The 27,181-nt window shown below is 34.5% G+C and overlaps 1 protein-coding gene across 8 annotated transcripts in view; it reads left to right on the top strand.

Annotated features, from left to right (window-relative positions):
* PPFIA2 (PTPRF interacting protein alpha 2) overlaps positions 1-27,181 on the top strand; it is a 352,109-nt gene that overhangs the window by 13,949 nt on the left and 310,979 nt on the right. The window lies entirely within an intron of this gene.

Raw genomic sequence — 27,181 nt, forward strand, 5'->3', positions numbered from 1 at the left:
ATACTAGAGAATTTGATTGTAGCCATGAGGGCCTGGATGTGCTTGCCTAAGCAAAGTTGTATACCTATTAGACAGTGATTAGAGAGGAAGGAAGAGAGATTGAGCTGTGTGTTGTGAATAAGGAGGTGGTACGGACGGATGAATCGAATGAATGAGAAAGTTCTTAAAGACAGAAAAGGAAAAAGGCACCCACTGAAGCAGGGACCAGAAGCAGCTGCGCTAACCCCAGCAGGTTATTGGAATATCTTGGGGTAGGGCTGAAAAAGAGAGACTGAATCATTTGAAGAATAGCATTAGCAGCTTCAGTATTAGCTCCAGGCAATAAAAATGACTACACTTGGCTCAGGTCAAACAAAAAGGAGTAGTTATGATCTTGATATACAGTAAAATCAAGGGTTCTTTTTGTTTTTCTCAAATGTGTGGGCAGTTGAACTTCTTTTCCAGTGGTGTCTCTTTGTAGAAGAGTGTAAAACAATACGTGAAAAACAGCATAGATCATTTCTTCAAGGACTTACTGCTAGAAATCTGAAGAAGAGAGGAAGTTCTGCATCTGTGAACCCATATTCGGTGTGCCGCTTGGTACAGAGGCACTCTCCACTCAGCCCACATTGAAGTATTTCTGTTGAGCACTAGCAGGTGTCTAAGCTGTAATGTTTCTTTGTGTCACGTAAGGAAAACTCCTGCTAAAATGCAGAAGACTAGCTAAGGAAAATAATATTCAGCATAAATGTGATACAGAGTCTAAAAGAAACAGAAATTATAAGGAACTGGATTATGATATGATTTTAATCTTTATTTTTTGTGGTAAATGTGGGTGGTTTATGTTTTTGAATGAAAGTCAGTAAACCCCCTAAAAGTAATTAATCTGTAAGGTGAACACTTTGCACTGCCATGTACCATTATGAATGTATATTTCAGGTGGTGTTCATCCATATGACATCTGAGTGGAGATGTGAGTTTCCTGTGTGAGAAACTGTGTGACACACTCCTTACACTTTAAAGCACAACCAGATTTTTTTCCCTTCAATTAGGTTGTCTAGATCTTCATGTAAGTAATTAAATTCTGTAGTAACTTTTGTATATTTGTATATAAGTACAGAACATATAACAGTCTAGTAATACAGACTTCCAAGAAAATAACTTCCATATGACTGCCATACTATTTAGCTTCCTATCTGGACTTGAGATATTCTACATAGTACTTTTATCATTGTCTTTTTTGCTTATGGTTTCATGAATGGCAAGTTTACATTGCTATCTGCCTAACATAGCCCTATGACAAAATGCTACCCAGTACTTTAACCGTGAAGAGGAAGAATTCTGTGTTGAATCGATTTAAGAGAATACACGAATGTATGAGAACTACATGATAATTTTTAGTTATAATGTGACGTCTAATGAGTCTTACTTTATCAAAATATGATGGTTTTTAGCTCTGAATTTCTTGAGTAGTTTTCAAAATTAAATTATTTCTTAGCATTTACATAGTGCTTTGCATATAGAAAGTGTGCATTAACACAGTTATATTCCAAAGCTTTTTTGTTAGGATGTTGGTTTTATTTATTGTCTTAAACAGTTAAAAATATGATCTGGAAAAATCATTGCACTTTTCATAAATAGAATCTGAACAAAAAGAAACTGCTTGAAAACTGGAGTAATGAATGAGCCATTGAAAAATCTTGCCTGATTTGAAATAGGAAACAATTAATAACCTTAAATATGAAGCTTGAGCTATTAGTTATGCTGTTACAGCTACAGCTGTTAATGCTGTAGCCAAAATGCAAAGTAGGACTGTAAATGGCTCTGAAGTTTTTATGCTGATCTATACTGCAGCAGCAAATTGTTTAGTTAACTACATCTTTCAGATCTGACTTACAGATAGTTGTCTTGCTAACTGCTTCCACTGAAGTAATTTTTCTTTCTGTTAGATTAGCAGTCTTAACTTTATGAACATCTGTGATTAACTGAACAGCTATGTTTAAGGAAACAAGGAAAAAGTGAGCAGGCAATCACAGACCAGTTAGCATATAATAATAAGAGAAGACATCAAAACTTATTTTGGAGAAAAAACTAGTAATAAGTCAAAAAGTTAAAAATACGAAAAGGGCTCACCAAAATTATCTTTATACAGAAAAACTCAACAGTACTCTTTGGTACCAGAATTGTTAAACAAGGGAACTATGATATTGCTAAAATAGACACCTTTTGAAGTGGCCCCATTTAAATTACTAGTAGATGTGAAGCTAGGAAGAAAAAGTAAGATAATTGCTAAGGTGAGCAATAAAAGTGAGGGAAAATTTTTACTTACAGTAGACATTGACAGGATGAAGGAGGCTAGTAGTAGCAGTTGATTAAGAATGTGTTTTGAGACCAATTTTTGTTAATTTTGGCACAAGAAGGAGAAGCATGCTAGTGGAAATTTTGGACAACACAAGTGTTGAACAGTCAATTAAGGAAATGAATGTGATAGTACACAAGAACAAAAGTAACAGGTGGGATGATATTGCATGGTACAAAGATGAGGGCCCTACATCTGTCATTTAATAACAAAAATTTATGTTCTGACATTTTAGGTAGCAGTAGTAGAGAGGAAAAAATCTATGTTCATATATGCTTATACATGTTATACAACAGTTGTAGGCAGCCAATGGTGTGTATCATTCTGAAATATATTATGTAAGAGATTTCTATTAGATGTAGATAAGTATTAATGCAGTTAAACCAAGGGGTAGTTTGAACCTTATTGTCTGGGTTTTGGCTCAGTAGTGATTAAGAGTCAACATCAAGCTGGAAGAGATTCAGAAAAAGACTGCTAGAGAAAAAAGACAGTAACGCCTTTTGCATGAAAAGACAAAGTGAAGTTTCTTACTTCTGGGCAAAACTGAGTTGAGAGGCAATATGAGTAATTTCATAAATTTTCTTGGAGAGGCAGGAAGATGGAGCAACTAGGTAAACATGAAATAAATGGTTTAAGCCAAAAATAATGTTGATGGAGGAAAAAATGAATGTAGAATGCCATGAATAAAGATATATCATTCATCAAAAGTTCTTGAATTATCAAGGAATGACATTCAGGATCCATCTTTCTGAGACAAAAACAGGGTGAAAACTCCAAACTGTTTTCAAGATGGCATTGGTGTGAAAGACATTATATATCATAGTACCTTTGGTTAACCTCTGAACTTGACTCAGAACACCCCTTCCTGTTCTTTATTTCAGACTCACAGTGGTGAGATTCTACTTTGTGTGGGATCATTCACACAAAGAATGAAACATGAGACTGAATAGTTTTACTGAAACTATGAGAATTATGTGACAGTAAAGTTGAGAAGTGTTCTGTGTGTTGTAATAGGTCTTCTGATACTAAGAATCTGGTTCACAAGTAGTCTTGTTTATTCTTTCCAAAGCTGCCTTTTGACAGTGGAAACCTCTAAGGAAAGTGTATTTGGGTCTGCACTGCATGTTCCCTTAGAATAGGAGTTTATTGTATTTAGGTCGTGACTCTTGAGTCCAGCAAAAAAGTAATAATTGCTGAATACAATACAACTCTACTGTAATGGTGAAACATAGGAACTAAATACTTAGCATTACGGTTTTATTTTATTGGAGTAAAATTAGGTCTTTTACTGTAGCATAAAAAAGTGCTCTACTAAAAAGGTTAGTAACTGTAGTTAGAAATTAACTCCTGTGTTAAGTGGTAGAAAGAGGAAAATGTTCAGTTACCACTTTCTGAAGCACATTTCATCATAATCTTTTCTAAGCTGGATTGTCTAGAAAGTCACCTATATTAGTTGCCTTGTAAACAAACACTGAAAAAATGCAATTTATGTCATTGTAAGACTTACAACAATCATAGGAATTACAATAATTATAAATGTACTCTGATAAACAACACTGAACTAGGCTTGTTTAATGGTTATTTTGTTGTATCTTTTAGTCTTTCAAAAATAAGTTTCAAGGTATGGGAGATGCTGAGGTATTATTTTTATGAAGATGTTCATAGGTCATCACTCTCTAGTCAATTATGTGTGTTTTGTTCATTAATAATGTACTTGCTCAGTGATTTACTTGGAAACTAATCTAATATTCACAGAATCACAGAATGGTTGAGGTTGGAAGAGACCTCTGGAGGTCACCTTGTCCAACCCTTCTGCTCCAGCAGGGTTACTAAGAACAGGCTGCCCAGCACGGTGTCCAGATGTCTTTTGAGTATCTCTGAAGGTAGACTCCATGACCCCTCTGGGCAACCTGTGTCAGTTTTACTCACCCTTAGAGTAAAAAGTGTTTCCTGATGTTCAGGAGGGACCTCCTGTGTTTCAGTTTGTGCCCATTGCCTCTTGAATATTACATTACTGGAAACGGGCATAACAGGCCTCTAGCTGTGCATGATGATAAAGCAGAACGAGTTTGCAAGCACTTTAAAAGACTTTAAGATGCTAAAATGGATCCTGATGATTGTCAAAGTCAGGACAATTTCTCTGATAATTGTTAGTCTCTTTCCCCTGCCCTGCACTGGGAATTTAGCTAGACATCACTTTGCTCATTATTAAAGGACTGATGAAAATGTGTAAGATCTTTTCACTTTGAGTGAGTTACTTTCAGTTTGAATCTGGACTAGCAACAGAATTATATAATGGGTGATTCTGAGAAAATTACAAATTAAGTTTTCAAATACAGTTGTTTAATTTTCAATTTTAATGTTTATATAATTTTAATAAAAATACCAAATTCTTTTAAAGTCTTTTGAATAGAAAGAAAATATTGAAACTTTTTTTACAAAATTTAAAATCAATAATACTGCCACAATTTTTTAGTTTTGTGCTTATTTCATAAAATCAGCATTTTAAAATTTTAAATGTTGCTAAAGAGTTTTTACACTTCAGAGTCCAATGAGCTTAGAGAAATGCTGTTGCAAGGCTGAAAAGCCTGTGATAATCACAATTTGTAATCAGACTTCACAAGTAAAATATTCTTCCAATTGAAAATGGTAGATAATGACCTGCATTCTTTGACTAGTTCTTTGGTATTTACAGTCATACATTAATTTTGTTCAGTCTTTAAATAAAAAATCTGGTTTTAGAGAAAATTCATAGATAATGGAAATGTCATACCATCACTAACATTGCTGTAGTTAGGCTGATATTTTCAAGTGGGTAACAGATGTTGGTACATAGGTTTTGTTACTTTAAACAATACATAAAATATCTAATTCGTTATTTACCAAATCTTCCCTTCATGTGTTTTGATCTCCTTTTCTGTGCAGTTGCTGGATTTTTGTAAAGAAGGTCTAAGTTCTGAATGCACTGAGCATTTATGCTAGCAGATTTTTTTTTTTTTTCATGGCTATAACTCTTTTCATGTTCTGATGATTGGAATCTGCGCCTATGCTCTGTCTTTCATGGTACAATTCATTCTGACTAATAAAGCTGTCAAAAAGTTAATAATTCAGTCTTAATCATATAGCATCTCTATAAGAAAACGGGAAAATTAAGCCCTTCAGAAAGGGCATTTCATTCTGAAAGATGGGTAGGGTGAACCTGGAAATGCTCTGGTCTTGGTTTGTTTAGATAGCTAAACAGACATGAGGTTGATTCTTCTGTACATATGTATAAACCCCTAAATTTAAAGTGGACCTTTTAAAACTACAGCAGTCTAAATATGCTGTTCTTTGGTAGAGATCATAGAATAATTTATACTGAGAGGGACTATTGGAACTCAAGTGGTCCAAATCCCCTGCAAAGCAGGGCTAGCTACCCAGGTCTAGAAAGAGGGTGTTAACTGAAATACATATTAATCGATTCCATAGAATCATAGAATAGTTTGCATTGGAAGGGACTTCTGAAGGTCATGTAGTCCATCTCAGACAGCATCCTTCTCAGAGAAATCGTACAGCAATAATAAACAACTCTGTTAATACTAGCTAGCAAAAAAAGGTATAACTTTTAATTTGAATAATTATTTAATAAAAAATTACAACTTTATGAAAGACCTTCTAATATTACATGTAAAGTAGAACAATTGTCTTGCCTGTTTCTACGCTAGCCTCTTTAGAATTTTATTAGAAGTATCTTTAGTATGAATTTTTAGAACAGACAGGGAAATATCCAGTACCAGTTCAGAATTAGTCACACTTTTTTTTGTCTTAATAAGGAACATGGAAGGGAAGTGGCTCCAGTTTCTTTAATCTATGTTTGTTTATTTTTTTAATTTCCCACAACTTTGAGTAAATTGTCATTCCAGTGAATCACTCTGGTTACAGTTCTAATGAAGTATAAATTCTTCAAGATGTTGCAAAAATATTTTTTTTCTCTCTTAAGAAATATTATCATTAGCACTATTTGAAAATCTGTTTTTTCTGGATATAAATAGTAGAATTGTTTGGGGTATGGGACTGCAATGCTAAAAAGAATCCTATGATGTCTGCTAGTAGCCCATAGATTTCAGCTAAACTCTTAATTGCTAGCTACAATAATTCAGTAATAAAAACTAGTAATAGAAATATACTGGTAATCATTAAGGTTTCTTTCATCTAATAAGATACCACTTATTTAGAAATGCTTACTGGAGGCATGATAGAAGGGAAAATCCAAAGAGGGAAATGTAATGACCTTGCTTTATTGAACCAGTTTATGTAATTTGATCAATATTAAGCTTTAATAGGATTGTGATTAAAGAATTTTGATGATAGCCTTGCAGTTTCTTTCAGTACTGATGAACAATGAATGTTTTACTGCCAGGGACAAGAAAGGTATAGGAGGACAACAGTAAGTCAGTAGGGCCTTGTTCTGAGGTTGTATTTTCTGTTTATATGTGCATGTGTATAGTGCATAGATACAAAAGAGTGATATATATATATAGATACATATAGTGACATGGATACAAAAATAAAATAGCCCACCAACACACCCACCCATCCCCACCCCAAATAAATCTTGTCCATTTAAGACTGGACACTTGCTATGTAATTTCACGTATTTGCTGTTTGGTTAGACATAATAGTTTGATCCACAGAGTTGTTCATCACAAGAACAAGAGCTATTTTAAGAAGATGGAAGGGTGGCTTTTCTCCCCATTTTATTTCTTTCTGGCTGTGCTGAAGAACATGGAGTACCAATGATACCCTTTATATTTAAATGAATAATCAGTACTTTCTTTTTTGTTTAAGTACTGAAACCTCTTGGGTTTTGTACAAAGGGCTTTTGTAGGGCCTCTATCAATTTTCTTTATCTGGCAAAATAAAACATTTTTTCTCAGATTTCCACAGAATAATTTAAAAAGAATTTCAAGAAGTGAAATAGAGATCCTGTCCTATGGGTCTGAGGGGGAAGTTCCAAGTTTTCTGTCTCATAAATCCAGTGAGGCACTCAGTAATTCATATGTAAATATTAAAGCTTAATCCAGTGCTTGTTTCTAGCTCTAGATTTCCACTGTCTTAGAGAACAGTTGTTCAGTCCACCAAATAAAAATATTTTCATTTTCAAACATTCTGAATGCATGCAGTTCCCACTAAAGTAAGTGCAAGTAGCAATCTTCATGACTGCCAAAATCAGTTTAGATTGCTAAATATGAAAGTAAATATTTTCATAAACAAATTGGAAAGATGCATTTTTTTGCTAGTTATTTCAACTGTTCATATCATCTGAAGATATTAAGGGGAGTATATTGATATCTATGCAGAAGACTAGATATTAAACATAATATTAAATTAATTCTAATAGACTAAATATAGAGGTAAGTATATTTTGTTACAGGATTTAAATATATGATTGAGAGACAGAGCATCTGGAATTCAAAGGAGACTTGTCATTACTGAGTTACAATGCTTTAAATGGAATACAGTGCTGAAATACTAGTTTTGTCCAGCCTTAGAAACATTTAGGAAAAATTTAGGTGTTACCTTCCTCAGTTACTTTCAGAACATGTGTACATGGCTTTCTTTTTCTACATAAAAGAAATGTTGTTTGCATAGTATTAAATACCATTTTAATTAAGGTTGACAGTTCCTAACTAATATTATCTGTCAAAACAATAAATCAGTGTTGTAAGTAGGACAATGCTTTAGCTGGCTTCTTTCTAAGCTTTTTTTTTCTTCTCTTTTTAATCTGCCAGCATATTCCCAACAGAGCACAATCATAGGTATAATTGTACATATAAGTAATTACTTGAATTCTTTTCAAGTATGAGTTTATTTCCTTTCTCTTGTGATGTTCTGTGTATTCACTAGCATATTGCAAATATTTATAAGCAGGAGATTTTCTCTTGAAAGCTGTGGACTTTGTAATAAATACTTGATGACTGAAACAGACTGAGGTGACAGTCCAGCAGAAGAAAAAAGCTGAGATATGAGGAAAAAGACAGAAACATAAATATGTAGAGAAGGAGGAGCATGTGTTGAATGCCTGAAGCTAGCAACGAGAGACGGTACTCCCATTTCACTCTATGTCTGCTTCCTAAACATTGCTATCAGTTATTTTAGCTTGAACCAGGCACATCAACTGCTACATTAACTATTGATGACTCATTATCTGAATACATGACTGAATATGAGATAAAAATACAATGGTGCTGGTCAACAGAGTGGAGCACAGATGGTTATCCAAGTCCTTATAAATGAAGCTGTTCCCATGAAAATTGTAGACACCATAGTTTTCATAACAGCAATAGTCATGGGGGTTTTTTTCTAATTTTCGTAACAGCTATAGTCATGTCTGTCAGTGTTTAAGAGCCGTATGGACAATGGCCTTATTATTATTTAACTTGGTCAGTCCTGAAGTGGTCAGGCAGTTGGACTAGAAGATCGTGGTATGTCCCTTCTAACTGAACTATTCTATTCTGGTCTACAGAGGAAAAACTGGAAAAAATAAAGCGGTTTTGTATTTATAAATTTATATTTCTAAATCACTCTGATGGGATGCTCTTTGCTCATTGCCTTGAAAGTGGATGGTAGAGGCTCAGCCATTATCCAAGAACAGCACATTGAGACAACAATGCAAGGCAAAACTGTAGCTTCTTGAAAGTATTTATTCCTCCCTTAATAATTTTTCTATTAAAAGCAAAGAAAATGTAGAAAATATAAGAATCAGCTTTATAGAAGTGTCATATTCAGACTGTTTTCTATAGTAACAAATATTTGCCTATATGAACAGGTGTTTGCTCAAAATCATAAAATTCTATTAGGGACATGATTTTTTTCTAAAGCACATATAATTTAGCTCGCACGGAAGTATGTGTAGTTTTCCTGTTGACTCTGAAGAAAACAGGCTTGCTTGTATTGTTGGATGTGTATCTGTCACATGATCCCCAGGAATCTGAACTTTTATGGATAGAAGTTAAGGGCCAGGCAGAGCAGTAACCTTATTTTATATCATATTTCTACAGACTACTTAAGATTCTGCTCCAAATCATCATTTGCTGAGTATATCTTATCCTGTAAGTGTTGGCGTTTTTTTAATTAGGATCAGATTATGGGGTTTTTTTTGTTTGGTTGGTTTTTTTTTACATTATTATTGGTCTTCTATATTCTTTACCATATAAAAGTTCTAAAAAAATCCCCAATTAAACTGTGACAGTCAATTTGTTATGACAGTCAATCATCTGTCAAAACAAGTAATACTAAATAAATCTTGGAGACCTACAGTAAGGTCCTCTGTTGCAGGTTGGTTTATTTGAAATTATGAAGTACCAAAATTACAGATTTGGGTTTTTTTCCTAAATGAGGGTTTTTCTTGTGAGGCTCTAAGCAGAAGGGAACATAATGACAAATAAAAGGAAGGATTAATAATGAAAATGTAATGGACAAGTAGATAAACCATACCTGTGCATCAGAGTGGTAGAACTCATTAAGAAGGATAAAGCAAAAGACAATCTGCACAGGAAGTAAAGTCCTAGGCCAGAGTTCATGGAAGTAAGTATGGAAGTTTTTCCATTTATTTCAATCAATGATAGACTAGCCCTTAAAGAGCATGTAGTTAAGGAGCAAACTGAGCAAAGTAGCAGAGAGAGGCTGCAAATCTGTTCTCGTAATTTTTTCACTAGCTGTTTGGCATTGAAGTTACATTCATTATCAAATAATTGCATTGCCTGTTTAAACAAGTGCATACAATAAAAAACAGCCCTGCAGTTTTATAAGAAGAAATTCATCCCCTGTCTTGGAACAACCTTCCTGTCTATCATTCCTTTGGAGCCTGATCTGCCTGAATAGCCTGACACACATCTACAGTCTCAAGGGTTATGCAGAAGACTGGGAAAATTCATGAGAATACATTGCTTCTTGAAATGCATGCAGTTATTTCTGGAGTTCTTTGGACAGTGTTTTAGACATAGCCTAATGAGTTAAGGAAGAAATGTGCAGGGACTTCTGGAAAACATTTTGGTTGATCATGATGCGGCTTCTAGAAAATTTTTTGGTTGGGCAAGACCATTTGTGATTGTTTTAGCTTGCCTAGCTAAGCAAATGTGAATATTTGCACCGTGGCCACATCAAAAGTGCTCCTTGACATTGTCATATCCTGACAAGTTTTATGAGAGTAGTTGAGTCTGAGTGCAAAACTCTGATTTTTGGTTGTTTTGGTTTGGTTGGTTTTTTGGTTTTTTTTTCTGTTACAATGACAACTACTGTATAGGCATTGAATACTGAGATAAGTACTATATTCAGAAAATAGATTTTCTGATCTTCTGAAGAAAAGGTTACTCTTACTTTTGTACTAATAGTAACTGTGCCATCTAGACAAACATGTTTTAGAGATGGAATTTGGAAATTATATTTATACATTAAGTTTGTGTCTTATACTTCCTTTGCTTAATAGCATGAAATCCTTCATTGAAAATGCACAGAATGAATACCCAGGACACTAAGAAACACTGAACACATTTGTAATGTTTTCTTTACTAAAAGGTGAAGGATGAATACTATCTCACATAACTGGTGTGTTAGCACATTGTACATCTTTGGTAAAAAAGCACAGAAGACAGTATTTTTGAATTAATGAGCACTAGATAGATTTAATTGCCCATATCCAGTTAATTTGCCATTAGCAGTAAAATCTTGATATCAGAATATGCCAAGAAAAAATGAAGTATTTCAATAGAAAGTTTCTTATTGTTCAGTAATTACATTCATATCAAATCCAGATACCTGACTATTATTTGAGTTGATGTTTGTATCTGCTCTAAACTAACACAACTTATGTCAGCCAAAACACAACAAAAATTCTAACACTGTTTTATGTGGAGAATAAATCAATTGACTTGTCTCTTTTCTTTTTATCCTGTTTTATTGACTGTTCAAGTAAGTTCTGAGGCTCATTTTCCTTTCCATCTAACTCTGCTTAGTCTCTAGGCTGTAATACAAATTTAACTGTCTCCTGGATTAAGAAAGAAATGTGTATTTATTTTTGTGTGGTCCCACTGATCCATTTTCAGTGTGTACCACCACTACTTCTGGCCACAGCTGTGGCATGCACATATGAGCATACAGTCACAACGTAATAATATCTCGCATGTATTCTATAGATTCCCTACAGAGACCCAGTATTTGGATCCTATTTGTGGATTTCAGGAGGTATTGTTTGCTGAAAATAGTGATTTCAAGAAATCTGTTTTAAATTTCAAAAAACGCTTTCAAGAAGCACCACAGTTTCTTATAAAATTGAACATTTGATGCACTTACAAATTCTGAGAAAAAGTCTTCAGAAATAATACTGTGCATGGGCAGATGGAAACTTCTGCATACTTTGTAAGGATCAGTGAAGGTCATTTGGGAACCTAAATTTAAGTCTGAAAGTTGATAATCTGACTTCCGAAAACAAATGGTTACACAAGATCTCAAATAACCTGAATCACACTTGCTAAAATGTGTACATTTGCCACTAAAAATATCACTATATATTTCTAACTTCACTATTTCAGCTGGTTACAGTTCTTTATAATTTAGTCATGCTTGAATCTGAACCATACACTTAACAGTTATTTTCTGTTTGAATACGTCCTTGATAATTTTGCTTATTAATTTTGTATTACAGAGCTATGATAGCTAGAATTACAGGAAGATCAGTAACAATTTAAGGTAATAAAAAAATCAATGTTTTGATCTATGTTAGAAGATACAGAAAAGTAATTTTTTTGTTGTTGGTCATTAGTTGTATTCTTGGACATTATAGAAAGAGAAATGAGAAGGATCACTTTTGCTCTGGACAGAATAAAACAGAAAGTACTTGTCTCCTAGAAGAATACTAGCAGATAGGTATGAAACAACTAATATGCTATTTGTCCTAACCCAGTGCTGCATTGTTGAGACCTTTATGTCTCTTAAGTCCATCATGTTTCTTTATTTTCTAAAGTAAATTTTATATATTACCTAATTCATGATGATATGCTAATAATCCCCTCAAAGAAGCAACAAAACTGTTTCTTTTTACTCAGAACAAAGAAAGAGTTTACACTTGCAAATGTTTTCAGATGTGTTTTAAAGATGCCTACCAGATGAGAGTAACATTCTTATTTCTCACTAGTTATTTGAACATACAAAAAAGTACTTTATTTAATATGACACTGAAGTGAATGTAAGGCTGAAGTTTTCTAGGCATATACATTAAGAACTGTTCTAGTTTTACAGGGTTTTTTTAAAATTTTTTTCATAGATGGAAGAATTAGCCCTAGGTATAACATATAGGCAAGTGTTGCCCAGTTCATAACCCCGTGGTGTGCATTTCTATAGTGCACACACACCTGCTGCTCACAAAGAGATGTCCAAGCAGAGGCCTAGCGAGAGGAGTAACAACAGGACAAGCTCTGTACTGTGAGATCTCCAGAATGCTCTCCCAGACTTCTATCATTGCAGCTGAGGTCAGGTTTTCAAATTCAGTTTCTATGTTACCCTTAAGATAGAAGTGTTTGTCTTCCAAAACTGGTCGAGTCACTTTTGAGCCTATGTAAAATTTTAAAAAATCATAGCACGGACTTCCTACTTCCTCCTGCCTTTTTTTTTTTTTTTTTTTTTCTAAATCTATCACTTAGGACGTCACCAGCTGATATCCTCACCTTCACAAAGACCTCAATTATATGAAAAATCAGTGTTGCTATCACAATTTCATCAATAAAGAAAGTATTTAGATATTTGTAAACATGCCAAACGTACATGAATATACTTGTCTGCATGCAAGCAATGAAATAAATAAAATAATTAATATCTGTTATTATTAACTACAAGCTACTGATCCAGATGCACTTAAAAATCTGAAAACAGATGTGACCAAGTCCAGTAGCAAGTTAAATTTAGTGGACTCATCAATTCAAGTATTTCCTGCAAGTAAGAAGGAAAAATTAAAAGGTATTGATACTGCTAAATGCAAAATACTTTTTGGATTCTCTTAATGACTCTGCTTCTGAGAAGAGGAAGAGCACATTATACATTGTCCTTGCAAAATTGTTCTGTTGCCATTTTTTGCACAGAATATCATTGAGTAGGAACATAACCTGCCTACCTCCTGTTTTTCCATGAGTCAGTTGTGACTCATGACTATTGTACATTGTCCTCCAAAAGTGAGTTATTTGATGAGTATGAAGTTGCTACGTATGAAGAACTGTGGCACAAGTCAAAGTCACAGTAGATATTTGAATATTCAGAGGGAAGGTTGTACCTTAACAGAATGTTAAATGGCTTGTGACATTTTCTGGTTTGAAAAGAATGATGCTCTACATGCCGAAGATAAGTAATGTATTTGGTTTTCTGACAAGGTGACCATTGTATAATGTAGTAGTGTAAGTTACATAGTTTAGTTATATTGTGCCATTGGTAAATTTCAGGATCCTTCTTTTAATTTCTAGTAGTGAAATCAATATTATTATTTAGACTGTTATCAGAGATTTAGGTTTCTTTCCCCTATGTCCAATCTTTTTTCCCCAAAAAACTTCTGCAACTTGTTGCTTCTGAAAGCAATTTTTGCGCTCATAATATACACAATTGTAGGAAGCAATTTTAATTACTCATGAGAGTAGGTCTGTATGAAATATAGATAAAACACTGATGGCTGCACATGTCCAGTCTCGGATATACTGCCATTATTGTTGCTGTTCTTGTAGTAATAATAAATGTGTTCAATTAACTGAGAATTTCTATTAAAATTCAGTTGCTATTGCACAAAAGTTTCTACTGCTTTTTATTAAAAAAAATTCCAAAATTAATCTGATTGTGTAGTGATCTTGTAAAGTGTAATTTATAATCTAAAACATTATTTTAAAAATCATTATATTTGGGATTTTCTACAAAAGAGAAACTGTTTTAACTATTACCAGTCTTTATTTCCACAGTTTTAGAAGAATATTTTGGAAGCATTTAATATAAATGCAGCTTTGAAAAAATAGTTTACTGGGAAAAATTGCAATTTTAGGAGCAGAGGTTGCATTTCATGAAGAAAGAAATGATTCCTTAAAAATTATTGTTTTAACAGCCAGGCCTATTTTTCAGAGCATTTAATTACTGGGATATTTTTTTGTTAAGAAAAAAACTAACATTAGAAAAGTTAAAGACTTTTTCTTACATACACTGAAAAATTTCTGAACACCTTAATGAAATGTTTGTAGTTTCCATTTAGGAATATTATTCTGTTTTGATTTGCCTATTTTGAAAGAAAAATATTACTTTCAGCTGGGATTAAACATTGCAGCTGAAATGAAAAGAAGGTTTTGGCAATTTAGTTTTTGTTATCAAGAAAATTAGGGAAAAAAACCGTCTGTAGTGTAGAAGGTAAACACAGTTTATTAGAAATTAAAATTTGCAAACAGCAAATGGCTAAACTTTGATTTTAAAGCAGTGAAATCAACATGAATATTTTCTGTTATTTACCATTGTCTATTTCACTGAATTCTTCTTACTTGTGTAAGTATGATGATTTCAGAAAGAGGAGTAGCTAGGAGTTTGGCTAGCCAGTCACATTCCACTTTTGGTAATGATTACTTTAGGAGGATGTGCCACATATGTGTTGTTTTTTATTTTGTTTTGTTTTGCTTTTAAATGAGACATAAAATAGATTGATATTTCTTGAAGGTGTACAAATTCCTATCTGTCCATTTCTCTTCTGTTTTACTAAAACAATGAATGGCGGTTATTTTGCCTTCCAATAAAATTATGTCTCTTGTTAACTTTCTTCCTGGAAAACACTTCCTGGGCAAACGTCAATTCCAACTTTACTTGGCATTATTCAGTGGTAGGGTTGATTGCCTCTGTTCATAGCTTGAGAGAAAAAGAAGAGGAAATACTGTGGTGTGATTTGATCTTTGTAATTCTACCTTTTTTTAAAAGGCAAAGTATTTGGAAATAAGGAGGGCATGCTTCTATTTAATTAGCTGTTGTTCTGTGGTTTAAAATCAAATATGTTTCCTCTTTGTTTTTTTAATTGAACTCAGCCTGTATGCCCGTATAAATTTCCAATATTTAGATATTTTGCCCCTAGTTTATTTAAGAAACTGTCAGTGGATTATTTAAGGAGCTTTCTCTGCCCTCTACCAGCTAATCAGTCTAGTCTCCTAACCCTTTTTCTCCAAAGGTAATTAGTAGACTACATTTGACATGAGTGGATTTATTATTGAGTCAAATTCTAATGGGAAGTCTTTTCTACAACTACTGTGGCACATACAAAGCTTTTGTCTTGGAAATCTAATTAATATTCCGTTTCAGACTTCAGAGACAATTGGCCTTTAGGACCTTTGGGAAATGGGTAGGGTCATTTCTCATTGAACTTTCAGTAGAGATCTTTTGAAGATTATTTTACCACATTCTGTAAACCTGCAGTTCAGTGAACTAAAGCGATACCTTGCAGTTCCTTCCACATTTTGGTCATACTGCCAACCTTATTTCTCATTTAGTAACTGTGGGGTACTCAGCATTACTGAGGACTTGAAGAGGAAGGAAGGAGAACAGTTTATAGTTGAAAGGTTTGCAACTTCAGCAAAGCGATTGGAGTACGTTGGGAATAATGCATAGGATGTTGTCTTAAATTTTTGCCTTATAGCATTTTTGTAGGGAGCTTACTTTCAATTAATTGAAGCAGGTTGCCAATTTACATCTCAAAATATAATATGAAGTTTAATGCAACAATGTTTCATACTTTTTTCAGTGTTCTATACCAGGGTAAAAGATTATGGAAATTAAAATGCAATCTTTCTACAGAGCAATTTACTGGTTTGTTGTTGGGTTTTGGTGTTTTCGTTTTTGTTTTTGGTTTTTTTTTATTTTTATTACAACCTATTCTTGGTAGGAATGCCCCTGAAACAATTAAATTTTTCATTTGTCTAGCTGTCCCCTATAGAAGATAGCTCTTTTCCGTCATAGTAAACTGCTCTGAAAAACTGAAAAACTTGTATTTTTTCCTATCTTGAACACATAGATGTCGCTTCCATGCTTATTTTCATTTTAAATTTTAAAGTTTTGAAAAAGTTAATCTGCATTTCTACGGTAGGAATGAGGGGACAACCCACTGTAGATAATTTCTTACTTTCAGCTGGTAGAAACATTGCAGGAAAATCGAGAGTCATCTTGCAGCTGCAGTTAGTCAGTGATGAACAGATTGCCTTTGTAGATTGCAGATACTCTTTTCTTGTTCTAAACTGTCTACTGTCTCCTGCAAAGTGAAACTGAAGACAGTGAGGCAGTGCATTTTTTTGAAAGGAAAAATGTCTTAAATGTCCAAAAGCCTATAGGTCTCTTGTATTATATGAGTAATCAAACTATTGACCACTTCAAACAATGTTGCATCATTTCTATTTAGTTTTTAAATTATACTGATTTTTAAAATTATTGAAACAAGACAGGTACCTAATTAGAAAACACAGGGGTTTTAATTAGAAAACATAGAGGTTTTTTTAATTAGAAGTAAGAGTGGCCGTATTTTGAAAGAGCAGCCTTCTATGGAATGTGTAACTTGTGCTTACAGGATAAAAGTACACATATAATTCTTCATGGTAAGTTACAGATAATGTGACTTTGTACTTCTACCTACGTATTTACTAATTTAAATAGAGCAGTGAGGATGGCAGTATTCACATTTACTTCTACTAGTTCAGTCCAGAGGTAGTTTGAACATTAAAAAAAAACCAAAAACAAAGTGAAACTTTGTGCTTGGGAGTCTGTACTTGGGATATGAGTGCAGAGCAAGAAAGTGAGTCCAAGACACTAGACTGTGATTTAGAAAAGCTCAGGAGTATATAGGTTTGCCTCTGATGCCCTATGAAACCATAGGTCAGTCACTTAAATTTGCTGTTTGTCAAATCTCTGAAACATTTTCCTTTTTGTTTCTTTATCTTTTTTAATGTTTCTTTACCTTTTTAATGTTTCTCAGGTATAGCCCAGGCTTTGATCTAACTAGTCACTTATTTCTGTGTCACTCAAGGACATGCAATCTCTTCATACACCAAGATGCACATTATTCTAGTTTCTTAATATTAAGCTCTTCTAAGGTATACAGTAGTCTTCCAAAGAGATCAGCAGAGTGGTATCCACGTGTGCTGTGTGAAACCAGGCTGCAAAAGTATTTTAAATAAAACCTTGAGCTGGCTTTTGGAACAGACTGTGTAGACCTTCTCATATCACATTTGAGTACCTTTACTTGATACAACAAAGGAGCAAAGTTTTACTAAGAAACCTGTTATAATAAAGCTTTTAAGTTACTTTTGAAAGGGGAGATGGGGAGCAAATTAGTGTTAGCAAATAGGGAAAGGTAACCTGTGCAAAACCAGGAAGGTTTAATGCCGGTTCTGGATGACACTTAAGTGAAGCTGATGCTTCTGATTTATGCTGCAGGCAAATGAGCACTGTAGGGTTTAGGTTATGGAAACTACTCAAGAGATAGCTAAGAAAGCAAGATTTGTATGTCATAGCTTCCTTGGTTGGTTCATTGCACAGCTGAGTATTTTGAAAGATATACAATACATTTTGGAACATTCAGTTTTGCAGCAAGTACTAATATTTGTGCAGCAGTGACTCTGAAGGAATGGAGCTCTGTATCTTTTATTAATATATGGTAATGAAATAATTTCAGTTTATAAATCAATACACATTTTAAATCCATCTTTATGACCACAGGGAAATTTATACAGCATATAATTCCTACTTCATATTAATACTGATTCAGTCATTGATGCCATTCAGGTTTATAATAGGGCTAAATAAGTCTTTGCATTACTTAGTATCCCAGTATGGGTGTATACTTTTCACATGTTCTTCCTTTCATCAAGCTTTCTCAGAAAAATGCCACTTGTTTTGAAGACAATTTGCAAACATCTTTTCATTTCACATCTTTTAACTGTTCCATTTAGATGTCCATCAATTTTCTGCTTATTTTCAGACTAGAGTCTTAAAAAGAGGGAACTGTTTGCTGTCTTTTCTTAACATCACTTACTTCTAAGTTTAGGTGTATAAAATTTCTAGCTGCCTTAAAGCAATAAAAAAGAGCCACAGATATGATATGCTGAAATAATTGAGTAACTGTAATAAAAAGCAAAGCTTTAGCAGCATGGGTTAATGCAAAACTGTGTGGGAAAATAATTTGTATTCCTATTAAATGGGTGCATTTAACATACTAATTCATTTTCCTGATACATTATCTTGCTAGATTTCTATGATCTCTCACTCAGTATTCAAAAGCAATGCAAAAAATACAAGATGAGCTTTCAAAGTTATATACTGGTGTCATTTATATAATATTTTTTGTATTTTCAATATTAGCAGTCTTCGTATTTAGTGTGGTTCTGGGGTGTATATACTGTAGATTTTTTTTTTACCTTATTATTTTTAAAAAAATATATAATGCTGTAGATGTTTTTATGATATGGGCATATCGTGCCAAGGTGATACGAGAGCTGGGGGCTCCCAGGGATCCAGAGGTCCATCCCAGTCCCAGCCAGGAATGGGGCAGCTAGGGGTCACTGGTGCAGCCCCTGCCCGGTGCATCAGGGACTGGCCGAGGCTGGGCCAGGACATGGGCTCATGGGTAGACCCAGCTGAGCAGGGCAGGGCTGTGGGGAGCTAGAGGCAAGCCCTGATGCAGCATCACTGGGGCAGGGCTGATGGCCCCATGGGGGCTGATATGGGGTCCTGGACTGTGGGTGGGTGGGGAGACCTGCAGGGAGGGATCAGGGACAGTCAGGGACAGTGGTGACCTAGGGGACCTGATTTATTGAGTTTTCAAGGGAAAGAGAAAAATGCTATCATTTTAGCCTTTAACAAAAAATTCTTTAACTGTTACTCTGTAATTTACAGAAATAAAACTTCAGTGTATTTTTGCAGGGTGGAGTTGATAGTATTGTGATCTGTTGAGTTTATGAAATACACTACTTGCACTGGGCTATGAAAGATTGCAAATATATTGTGAAATGGGAAAACCTCTTTATTTTGCCTATATCAATGGCTCATGCTTTGGGATTAATATATTTTTTGTGCATTTATCCCCACATTTGAAATACACAATTCAGAAGGAATTTACTAATCAAGTTTTTCCACTGAGTTATATTCAAAAGCTATGATTTTGCAGGTTACAGCAAGTGGTAAGGTCTTCTATTCAGCCCATTTGTCTTCAGCGGGCTTCAAATAGCTGGTAGGGCAGTGCTCTTTTGAAGAAGCAGGGGGCCTTGGGGACTGCAGATAGGTAACATTATTAGAAGTTTAAGAAAACTTGAGTTCTGCCACCCAGAGACTTAAAAATTTGGCTGTCTTTAAACTCTGCTAGCAGGAAGATGATGAGCCAAATTATATGTGCCCAGGTGACAAACCAGTATAAATTAGTGTGATTTGTTATCAATACCCAGTTAGGTCATGTTTGGTTTGTTAGAGATGACGATTCTTACTGAGATTTTAAAACAAAAAAACTTTTCAACTGAGTCTTGAAATTCCTTCATATGGGATATAAATTAATCATTAATATACAAGTGAACTTGATCACAAATTATCTAGTGGTTTAGAGCTTAATGATTTGGAGGTGTTCCTTTTACTATACTAGAGATACTTCATGTAATTACTTGACTGAAGGCATGTAATATACTTAGGTTTATTAACCATATATGATTTTTACAGTCTTTGTTACTTCAGGGTTTTAGTGGTTGTCTAACATGCAGAAAAAAGGGCGCTTCCTTTAATACGGAAAAAGAAAATCATAGGGAAAAATACAGTATTATTGTCCCTATAAATGATGGTTAATGCATACTTCAACACTTCAAGATAACTGCCCTTCCCTTCAGAGCATTTATGTTGGAGGGATATGGTCTTAATGTGACAGCCCTAATTATAGAAGTGTCACTTCTGGAAATTAATAAAAAATTTCATTAAGAGTTCAGTGCTTGTATTTGTGAAGATTGTCTAGCTAATTTAAGTTACAAAGGTACAGGATGCTATTAAGAAATTGGAAAGCAGGTATAGGTTAAATCGCTTGAGAGGCTGGGTGATTAACCTAGTTATAAGGCTCATACAGTCATTGCTGCTCCACATAACAGCAGTCAGATGGGCATACATCAGTAGGGCGACTTTGTGTCCTGGTGGGACAGATTGCCCTCATTCTTTGGGGCATCTGCAGCATCCCTGTTAGTTTCACTGACTTTAAAAAATGGCCTAGATCCTTAAAGGTATCTTTTGCCTAACTGCCTTTTATTTCTCAAGGAGGTTAAGCTTCATATGTACTGTTAAGCATAGACAGACTTGTTACCCAAATCTCCAGTCTTCCTCTGTGAGCCCTGTACCTCAACTTTCACATCCACTGGCTTCAGTGAAATATTCCTCAGTGTGCCAATAATAAGCTCAGGGAACCTAGCAGCTGCAGTCTCTGCAGCCAACAGCCTACGCTGCTGCAAGTTCTTGAGCAAGGAACCTTGATTCTCATCTAAGTCATTGTCTGTTTGGGGAGAAATTAAAAACCTGTAATTTTGCTTCATTGCTTTAATGCTAAAAACTGCAAACCTTTTATAAAGTATAGGTCTCTAGAGTACCATATGTTTTTTTGTTATATTTTTGTTTTCTACAGGCTGGCCAACCACCTATAATTGGCTGATTATAGGCTCAAAACTGATGCTGAATTGCATGTGAGAGAGGTCACAGAAAGAGCGCAGTATTATGCTGGCTGTTCATCTCCTTTAGGTAGAGTTATGCAAATATAACTGCACTCTGTCATCTTTCTTTTGAGTAGATTTATTTCAAAAGAAAGTGGTCTTTTCTGATCTGTAACCATGACTTAGCTTGTAGTCTAGGTCACTTATTCTGTGACCAGCCTCTAAGGAAATGCAGTTGCATGTAAAGTAAAACTAACTTTTGGGAGTAGTATCATCTGAACTTGTTTTCCTAACTTTCGTGGGCTTGTAGTAATATTCACATGAAATGGAACCAACTAAAAGGAAAAAAAACAAAGCAAACCACAACAAATAATCTAGCTCACCACTAATGAACAATTTTTCCATGTCTTCCTTCTCTCTAGAGGGAGAACTCGGTATCAGGAGTATATAACTACTTCTCATAATACATATGTGTACAGTTGTAACAGAAACATGCTAACTGGACTGTTAGCATTGTAGAGCGCTGGTGAAGCAGTAAGTTTTTCTCAAAAGCTTTTGAAGTATAGGCTTAGGTTTACAATAACAGTTAGCTGAGTGTTATAGAATCTGAACTGATAATCTAATTTATGAAACACATTAACAGGCCGGATATGGTCATCAAAGTCAACCAGAAGATAGGAAAACATCTCAAAGCAGCATCTCTAGTAATTTTTTTTTTTCCCTAGGCTAGGGTGGGGAGCTGAAGTCACTAGGTCAGATGTGTTAACATGCTAATGTAAAATGCATCAAAAAACACACCGAGAATTATTTCTTTTTAATTAGTGGTTCATTAATAAGCCAGCTCCCATTTTCAAAATCTATTGAAATTATCTGTGTTTTAGATGCTAGAAGGATATTTTAAACAGGAAAAAAAAATATTTCTTGGATTGAGATTAACCTTAATCTGTAAAAAGAAATGCAAGACTAAGATTTCTGCTTTCTAATGGAATCACTATAGTCTCCTAACAAGACCTAGAAGTTGATGTACAGCTAATTCGGATGAGGTAGAATTCTTTGAGTACAGTCAGTGATGACAATACATCATTGGTGAGATAGTAAGAAAAATTGCCAGGGAATTTTTTTTCAGTTAAAGTGCTTCTTATTGAAAAGGAAAACTTCAGCATTTTTCAAGGTTTCCTCAATAAAAGTTTACATTGCATTTAAAAGCATATTGCTCCAAAATATTGGGAAAGTAGTAAGAGGATGAAATAATATGAAGTTATGTCAAATGGAATTGTAAACTGGCCATATAGCTAAGAGATGCTTATTGAAGGATATTTTACTTAACAATGAAAAGTTAGGAAATTACATCATTCATTCTCAAGTACTTAAAATGAAAATGTAAAGAATACAGTTGAAAAGTGACATCTGTTTTGAAGTAACAAATGAAGATTGCAACTGATGGTGGAATATGTAATATGGTATGAAATAGGATTTTTTTATTACTATTTTAAAGTAAAGGTAGAAGGGGATCCTGTGGTATGGTGGTGCTTGATATTGCAAAAGATAAAAGGCTAGAGAAATCAGATAACCATAAAATTTAGAATGTACATGAACTTTGAATATTCATGAAAAAAAAAATGATTTGGGTTTTTAGACTGGGTGGGTTAGTCTGCATGCAAATAAAAGAAATGTATCAAATAAAAAGAAATTTTAAAAAAAAAGAATGTAATGGAAATACTTTGTATAATACAAATATTCTGTTGAAAAGAATGTGTTACAAAATCATGTATAATAAAATGCAGCTAGTATCTTAGCAACTAGATGAGTGAAAATCAGAATAGGCGTGCAAATTTTTTTTTTGATTGTTTATGATGATACATTGTGGGTAGGAAAATGAATCAGAACTTCTTTCCAAAAGGTTGTTACATTTCTTCACCTGCCTAAAATGATAAAAATCTCCACCCTGAAGTTCTGCATAACAAAATGATGTTGGTTGGCCTAAAAGGCTATGTAAGGCTTCTGTAAAAAGAGAGATTTTGCAAAAATAAGGTCCATCAGTAATAATACTTTGCACAAAATCAAGCATTCAGTTCATACACTGTGAGGTGGAATTGCCTTGAGAAAGGCCTACAGGGGGAAGACAGTAAAAGTAACAAGTGAACTAGAAGGAAGTCACACTGATACTTAAAGGCACAGCTTAAAGCATTACAAAACAAAAATAATGAAAAAACCCTGATGCGTAAAATGGTTCCTTTGTGGATCAGTGGTTCTTTCTGCTGTTGATTTGTAACCAGTTTGGTTTCAGGGCCCTGAATTTATTAATGTGTTATAATAGTAGTCTGCATGCACGTTTCCATATTCTATTCCTTTTGTTTCTCTGTTATAAATTATGTATCAGTATTAATAAAATAAAGCTTTTCTCCTTAGGCCGTATTTTTAACACAGTGTGAGGACAGGAAAGTGGTGAGTCTGTCTCATGCACCAACCCTGCTCCTGCCATCCTATTGTACTTCATGTGTGCTTAAAGCAAATCCCATGGACCTATGTATAAATAGAAACAGCAGCTTCATGAAGTGTTCAGCCTCATTTCTTTCTTTGTGATAAATGAGAATGTGACCTATTCCAGAGACACAAAATTGCCTAGTTTAGGAGGAATGATTTTGGAAATTAAGTAATTTTTGATAGTTTGGTCATTTTATTCATTTTATATTATTATCTTTGCTTTTTATGGAAGTAAAAAGGTTTCTGATTTGACACATTTTATTCATTTTAAAACTGACTGCAGAAGTAGTGGACAATCAAGAAATGAACAGAGGGATATTTGACATTACTGATTTGTATCTCAGCCTCACTGACTGCTTTTCTTTCTCAGACTGTTGATTTACTGCTTTCAACCCACATCAACAACTGTGTGACACAGTTACCTCCAGGTCCCTTTAAATTATACATATCTGAATGTTCTTTTTTAAAATAAAAAGTGCTTCTGGCACATAATATATAGATATACTCCAGTGCAGATAAAATTTTGATATATTTTGGTTTGAGAGAAAGTTCTTTGCATAAAAAAAGCAGAATCTGCAAATGTCATGATGTATTAATTAATATTAATTAAAACGTGGCTGGTGATGGAGTAAAGAACCAATGATAGAAAATGATTTGGAATGAAATCACAGGTGCTTTTTTTTTATTTTTTACTCATTTACAGAAAACAGACTTCTTGCATCCAGCGAACTCTTGGTTTGCATGTTCTTGAAAAGTGAAAAGGTACATGGCAGGCTAGCTACACCTGAGCAGTTCTGATGTCAGGGGGAGGGAGACAGTAACCAACTGGCAAGCAAAAAACAAGGTGTGCAGCTGGGTGTGGGAAGTTCCTTGGTGGGTGGCTGGTTGCAGACTTGCTGCCTTGTTCAGGGAGAAAGCTGGCTTAGCCCGAGTCACCGCTTTGCAGAGACTGTTAGATGGGTTTCCACTGTCAACAGGGTGGTTTTGCGCTCAGTGTACTTGCAGATAAAGGAGTTTTGAAGTGGGATTCTGCAGCACCTGAAGTTAATTTTCCTTGAAGAAGTTACATAAAAGTAGCAGGAGGAATAATGGAGTGGTAGTAAAATGGTTATAGCTGCTCTCGTCTTGGTTATAGAGCAAACTTGTGCCTCTCCGCTGGCTCCTATGGGACTGGTTACTGAAGTCTGAGTAATACATCAGGGGTGATGTTGCCATGAGGGCCGGAAGATGCTGCTGGAGATCTGTTAAATTCCTTATGAACTACTGGATGGTGACATGGTAACATGGTGTCTTGTTGCACCATTGTCACACTTCTGCAACAAGTTAATACCTCCTCTGACTTCCCTCCCCCCCCCCCCCCCCCCCCCCGAGTACTTCTCTGTGCTAATGGTCTCTTTGCTTAATCTCTCATTTGCTTTCTTGTGACAATGCTGATATTATCATTAGTTTAGATTAATTTAACAGTGCTCCGCGCTGATTTAACTATAGTTACTACAATTTTTTAATAAAAGTTCTTAGGCATGATTTTTCAGGTATAAATCCACAACCCTATGTTTTAAAAGCTCTTTTTTTTATTCTGACCTTCCTTACAGTAAAGCCAAAAAAACCCCACCTATATCTGTGTTCTGTCAGCCTTGTAAGTGACCTTCTAACTTGTGGAGAGAACTTCTTATTTCGTTCCCTGGGGAAGACAAATTACCCATACCTAAACTTCAACTACCCTTTTTTTAATGACTTATTGATCATCCCAATAATTTGCCATTCTTTATGTTAAACTTGTAATTAAAAAATCTTGATGAAGTGTTGTTTCTGTTCAGAATCATCAGACAAAATCTTCTGTAGGACTATCCAACTCCATTATGCTGGCCTAAAACATGTCTAATTCTAACACTAGCTGGCTATATGCTGGTGGCAGTGAATTCAGAAATGTGTTACTTCCTTTTACACACAAAAGAATTCCATTAGAAGAAGAAAAGTAGTATTAGGATGTGCCCGTCTGTCTCTTTCTTTTCTTTTTCTGTTATAGAACAGTTGTTAGCCTTGCCTCTAATGACAACAGTATGGATACGTGCACACTCTTAAATTTGTTACTTCCAAAATGTGCTAGTTTCTTTTTTAATTTTCAGTTTTCCTTAAAAAGGACATATTCAGTTACCTTAAATTTTCTTCTTATTGTCTGGACATATGTATTTGTTTCATGCCTTATTTTAGTCAGGCAGCGACAGCTGTCTGCTTCCAATGGTCTGTAGAAATACATGCATTTTTTTCTAATATCACCTCTTTTAATATTTCAAATTAGTATTAATGTTTAATATCAAATTAAGAAGCTAAAGCCTTGTAGTCATATGTTTATGCTACCACTGAATTTCTGAAAGAATTAAGTATTTGGGATTTTGCTTACTGATGCAGTTTCAAGTGCTTTTCTAGAAAAAGCATTTGCTCCGTATTCAGTATCTAGTTCTCTGGAAATAATTCAGTAAGCACTGAAATGTCCTTGTGGAGCTGATGCAGGTTCTACAGTTTTACGTTGTATTATTTTGCATATGTGCCATGCCCTCCAAAGTTGTTTATTTTATTCTGTATTGTCATTAAGTTATAAAACTCCATTAATTAGCTTTATTACAGTAAGACCTTTACATAAAGTAAACTGCTTTGGATGATGATATAGTGAGAGGGCAAATGGAAGGGAGATAAATTTTATGTTTTAAGTGACTGTTCCTGTTAAAGATAAGTATAGATTATTCTCTGAATTTATCCTTACAGCAATCTAGTATTAACAAATTAAATAATGTAAAAAGCTTGATTAATCTGCTGTGCAGAAAAACAACTCTAAACTTAAATTCTGGTCATTTTGTTACATTTTTTCTATCTGTTTGTTGTAGAAATTTGTATTCAGCTGAATTGTACCACCAGGATAACTTTCTGTAGTATAGTGAAAGGAGGTTTTCTTACTGTTCACACTACAGCTATGCAAACCTGTAAGTAATGAAGTTAGGTTGGTATGTCTAATAAAAAAGTAAATCACTGTAAGTTTCCCTCTGGTTCGTAATGGAAATATTGGGGGATGCTAATTCTGATTTTTATATTGAAGTTGTTCTAGATTTGTATTTTGAAAATATCATGCATACTGCCACTGAAGGTAGTGGGTTGATGCACACCTAATATCTTGTTATGGAAAGTACAAAAGAAGAGAAATACTTAAACTGAACTGCAGGTTTGTAACAATGATACCTAATATGAAAGAGTCCAGTGAAAATAACCTAAAGAAATGTTGAAGAGAGCTTTTGGATTTGGCAGCCTTTTTCTTGTGCTTCCTCAATGTGGTAAGTAATGGACTCATAATTCCAAGGATTCTCCATTTTGGACACTGACATAATTTTTCATAAGGGTTTGTGGGTTTTTTTAGCCACGTAAAAATAGGCACTTGAAGGTGTTTCTATTGACTTATATTGGAGTCTGGAGTTCTGATAATGAAGCTTTCTCACAGAATGTAGGATGTTTGCTATCCTATTGAAACATACCACTTAAAAGATTGTTAGTGCTAAGCAGCAACCTGCATGTGTGTTATCAGGAGGTAAGCAAATGAAAATGCCTTTGTGAGTATATGGCTACATGTTTTTTGTTTTGCCCTTTTGTTTAGCTGCCTGTTGGTACATGGGGCAATTCTGAA

This window comes from Falco biarmicus, chromosome 5 (assembly GCF_023638135.1).
Source record: "Falco biarmicus isolate bFalBia1 chromosome 5, bFalBia1.pri, whole genome shotgun sequence".
NCBI classification, from domain to species: domain Eukaryota; kingdom Metazoa; phylum Chordata; class Aves; order Falconiformes; family Falconidae; genus Falco; species Falco biarmicus.